This window comes from Fukomys damarensis, unplaced genomic scaffold (genome assembly GCF_012274545.1).
Source record: "Fukomys damarensis isolate Sample0158 unplaced genomic scaffold, DMR_v1.0_HiC HiC_scaffold_25, whole genome shotgun sequence".
Lineage (NCBI taxonomy): Eukaryota > Metazoa > Chordata > Mammalia > Rodentia > Bathyergidae > Fukomys > Fukomys damarensis.
The window spans coordinates 20,551,019-20,556,056 of record NW_022900937.1 but is presented as its reverse complement, the minus strand read 5'-3'; the positions used below and the strand labels follow the sequence as shown (position 1 = coordinate 20,556,056).

At 52.7% G+C, this 5,038-nt stretch overlaps 1 long non-coding RNA gene across 1 annotated transcript in view; it reads left to right on the top strand.

Annotated features, from left to right (window-relative positions):
- Positions 1-359: 359 nt before the first annotated feature.
- The window catches only part of LOC104864541, a 10,216-nt gene continuing 5,537 nt past the window's right edge, over positions 360-5,038 (top strand). Inside the window, exons 1-2 of the long non-coding RNA XR_780936.1 lie at positions 360-466; positions 860-1,154. This is a non-coding gene — a long non-coding RNA (uncharacterized LOC104864541). The remainder of the gene's footprint in view (positions 467-859; positions 1,155-5,038) is intronic.

Below are 5,038 nucleotides of genomic sequence, written 5' to 3'. Positions count from 1 at the left end.
TCTATCATAAACTTCTGTGAGTCTTAAGAAAAGCGAAGGTAGAGCTGTGTACATTCTCATGGAAAGTATGCCTAGCATCCATGAACAGGGAAATCCAGCGCTGAGCAGTCTGCAGGGCACGCGGGACTCTGGGAACACAATAACTATCACCAGGGATGGGACGTGGGCTGCTGTGGGCAGGGTGAGGGGTCTGTCATATGTACTTAGGGTTTGTTCTGGGATGTCATCTCTTACAGTGCCCCCACAGTAATTTACTAACCTAACATTTCTAAAACGAGTGGCAGAGGCAGACTTGACCTTTGAGCTTCTGGCTGAGATGGGTGAGCAACCGTGCCAGGAAGAACTACGTCCCAGTTTCCAGGAGAAGGGGTCCTCTCTGCATGCAGACACCCAGGTCCAGGGAACTCCGAAGGGGACAGGAGAGCAGTGGGAGAAGGCCCACTGCGGCCCGGATGTATCCCTTAAGGTCGGCACTAAGTGGTACTAGCATAGGGTGTGGGAGGCACCACGGCCAGCACCAGGGAAAAGGACGCCCTACTAACCCGGAGAGTGGGGCCTGTTGGCTTCCAGCCTTTCCCGGCTTTCCCAGATCAGTCAGAGCCAATCTAGTCTGGTGACGCCGGCTTCTTTATCCCAGCCCTGTCTCCGACAGGGATTCTAACACAGTCACCCCATCATCTCCAGGACAAGCTACCGGAAACCCCCAGGCTCCTCAACCCACCCTGCCTGGAGCTGTACACACTGCCACTCCTGGCTCCAGGATTCAGGCCGCCCGCCTCCTCCTAACTCGGGTCACCTCTGCCACCACACAGGCCGGACACCAGCACTCACCCTGACCCTCCCTCTCTTCGCCTCCCAGTTCCCCTTAGAGCCCAAGCCCCATTCTCTACGGAACAGAACGCCTCCTGCTCTCCTCCTCTCGCTCAGGAGCCCACTCCCTCCTTCCCTGCCTCCGTCTCCATCACGGAACACCTCCGGTGTCTCTCGAGGGCCCTCCCTCCATCTCGCTTTCTTCCCACCGGCTCCTGGAGTGACCCTCTAGACGATGAAGGTCAGCCGGCTCCACCACCTCCTCTCACGAGCACCCACCTCTCCAGGATCCCTCACTCCTCTAGCAAGGGACAAGCCCATCTCTGCTCTCCCGGAGCCCAAAGGTGAGTGCTACAGACGTGCACCCCTCTCTGGCCTTCACGTGGCGTCACAGCTGCTGCTCTCTGTGCCAGAACAGTCACCCCACTGCCCTCCTGTCCCGGCTTACCTGGCACAGCACAATTCAGGTGCCTGGGAAGACTTTCTTGACCATCAGGACCCCCTTCTGTCACGGATCGATCACACTGTTAGATAACTACCTGCCCCTGGCTTGACAGGGAGGGCAAGGCCTGACACACAGAAAGGCTTTGGTGGGTCGGAGGGTGGACGGACAAAAGGACAGATGAGTGGATGGATGGGTGAATGGAGTGAAGGGACCCAAGGTTTAGATGGGCAGCTGGTTGCAAAACTGAATAAATAAGTACCTACACAGGAAGTGGTCAGACTCCCCCAGCTTGGTAAGTGGAGGTAAAAGGCAGGAAACAAGAGAGGCCCCAGGAAAGGCCTGGATTCTGCTCTCAGAATCCCCTGGACAGCGCTGAGTTCCAGCAGGGGGTGGTGGCTGCTGACTCAGCAATGTGCCTTGCCCCAGGAAAAACTCTCAGGCAATCCGAGATCTGCAGGTGGGAGGGGCTCTTGTTGATGCTGCCAAGGGAGACTTTGGGGTCTGATGATGCCCTAGTCACACCCCAGCCCCAAACTTCTCAGCTGGGTTTCCAGCGCCGATGACTGTCTTCTCGGGGGAAAATGATGGTCATTAGTAGCAGACTCTGAGAAGAGGCTCCAGGCAGCCGGTGATTAATGGAGAATGAACTCTGAGCCAGGACTAGGGGGGCAGGGCAGGGCTGGGGAGGAAACTGGGCAAGGATGACTTCCAGCAACCCCACAAGGAAGTCAGCCTGAGCCTGGTCCCAGACAGCCTGATCAAGAGACATGGGGTGGGGGGTGGCGGGGATTTTGCTCAGTGGTTCCACCACCTGCCTCGAAAGCACAAGGACCCAAGTTCAATACCAGGTACCAAAAAAAAAATCCCCAGGCAAAGGAGCCCCAGCTGCTCCTCCACAATGGCCACAGGTCCTGGGACAAGGACACCATGATACCTCTCCCAACCCTCCCAAAGGGGACAATGATGTGAGATATTCAAAGCCATCTTTGTTGTGCCCAGCACATAGGAAGCAACCAAAGGCAAGTATTCTCGTGGAAAAACCTGAACTCACCAAGTGTACCCCTTGACTCAACCTGGGCCAGGCCAGGCAGTGGAGCCCAGGGAAATCAAGCAGCTTTCAGAGTGGCACTGCCAGGGGTGACAAATGCTCTTTTTATCTGGTGCGGCAAAAGACTCAGAATTGTCAGAACCCACTGGCAGCCAAAAACAAAAAGAAAAAGAAATTGTGTGAGCAATTAACTAGGCCTCTGTTTCAGTGCTCTGCGCTCTGGCCTGCCTTCATCAGCTTAGCATCCAATTTTTTAGCTGAGAAGGCGGGGCAGCAGGTTTCTGAGATATTTTTTGCTAATGGGCTGAAATATTACACCCATAATTATAGCCTGACTGCATTTTTTTCTCCTTTGCTCATTTTGTTTAGCGTAGCAAACATTGCATCTGATTACAGCCATTCATGTCTTCTTTATGAAATAGGGTTTATCACACCCAGCAGAAGGAATCAGCTTCTGGGGAAATTATCCAGTCAGAGAAAGCCTCTATGGGGTTCTGTGGGGAGGCGGGTGCTGCCTGATACTGCTCCCCTGGTTGGCCGAGGAGGAGGGACAGGGATGGGGCAGAGAGGGTATACAGAGCCAGGCTCTTGTCCTTGGCCAACCTGTTTGCTCCATCTTCCCCACACCCCAGCCTGCCTCCTGCCCAGACTCAGCTGTCCCTGCTCTCAGCAGCACACACCCTGCCCACTCCTGCTCCCAGGCCTTGTCATCCTGCAACCCCCAAAACCTCTCAAGGATGTCCTCTTGTTACTCACTGACCTAGACTGTGCAGTACCAGTGCAGTTCACGGCCCCAGCATCAGCATTCCCAGAAATCTGTTTGAAATGCCAAAGCTCAGACCCCTCTCTGGTCTTTCAATTAAAGAATAGGATCTCTATGGGATGGGGCCCTGTCATTTGGGTTTTAACCAGACTTCCAGGAAGATCAGCACCTCCAAAGCTTGACACCCAGCTGGAGGGTAGAGTCAAGCAGGTCTGGGTTCTGGGCTCCGCCTCTTACTATGTGCTAATGGGCAAGTTGTCCAGTCTTCCTGTTTGCTTTTCATCTACAAAATGAGCTTTCCCTGGTGGATGGGAGAGAGGAACACAATGCTCTCAGACTGAGCCACATAAATGTCAGGTTTGGGAAGCCACAAATACTTAAGTAGCTGCAGTGTTCCATGGCTTAGCACACCTGCCCCCATCCATCCATGATCCCCCAGGCCAGAGTCCAGACTCCCTGTGTCTCTATACCGCCCCAGTTATAAGGGGTCCTTCTGCATCCTCCCTACACATCTCCTGTTCTCCCCAATCACTGCATCCTCATTAAGAGCCAGGGACTCCTGGCTTCCCGGCCTTTATGGTAGGTTAATTGTGACCTTTGGCTTTTAAAGGAATCACTTACTGACTCTAGAGCTCACTTTTCATTATTGGAACAAAATGCCTGACCTACATAACTTCCAAGAAGGAAATGGTTTACCTGGTTCATGGTTTCAGGGGGTTCAGTCCATGGCTGGCTGACTCCAACCCAGAGACATCATGGCGGAAAGGCATACAGTTCCAGGACACAGAGTGCAGGAGAAGAGCACCAGGGAAGAAAATGTCACCGCTCAGGTAAAGGTTCTTCTGCTTGATTCATGGTATCAGCAAAGTGTAGCTCTGGAGCATCCTGAGACTCAAGTGCAAATGGCCCTCAGCCCTTAGCATTACAGCTGTTCACATAGCCACCACCAGCTGCCATCTGTGCACTCTGCCAAGCTGCTGCTCCCTACTGCTGATCTTTGCGGGCTGCTGGTATGTTTATAATTCTAAGCATTCTGTCCACCTTACTTAGTAAATAACTCTGGGGAGACTTACAGGACCTTCCAAGCCCACACTCATGAGCAGATTTACAAGAGCACCAAGAGAAAGTTTTACTGGAACAAGACCCATGCAGCAGAACAAACCAGTAAGCCAAAAATCAACAGTGCAGCCAATCTAGAAAGTGCAAGGGAGCTCTGCTTTTATAGAAGCTGCAGGCCTGTGATTGGTCCAAATTTGGGTCCTGCTGATTGGTCTGGATTCAGGCCTTGGATAGTCCAAGTCCAAGCATAGTGATTGGTACAAATTTGAGCCTACTGATTGGCCCAAACTGGTCTAAATTCAGCCCTTCTGATCCAAGCCTCCTAATCCAAGCCTCCAGATTGGTCCAAATTCCAAATTTAAGGCTACAGCAGTCAGAATAGACCCTTCCCAGATCTGGTGTGTCCAAGGCAGCTACCGCTACCAGGCAGGGTTTGGCAGGGGATCCTAAAGAACTGACAGATTGACAGCCATCATATCTACTTTAATAATGGCAGGGCCAAAACCAGGAGTCTTCAGAAGAGCTGGTAGTGTTCATCACAGCTTATGGGGGTCTGGAGAGGTTGAGCCCCAGTAATGGGCCCAGACCCCTCCCTGAGCTGTGCCACTTTCGGGGAGATTTTGCAGCTGCTTCTTCCGAGGTCTGGAGACACAGCCACAAGGTAACCCTAGGGTTCCAACCGGTCCCCCAGGACTGAAGGGAATGAGTTAGGTGCCTCTCTTTTGTCTAGAAAAAGCCTAGGAATCCAGTGTGGTTCCCTCATGCCTGGCTCTGTGCCCCGCAGAGACAGACTCAGCAGTGTGCTTCACTAACCTGCTGTTTGTGTCTTGATCTGGTTAAGTTGACCATCTTGCTTCCTGGTCACACTGCCTATGGCAGCAACTGCATCAAATTTAAAAAAAAAAAAAAAAAA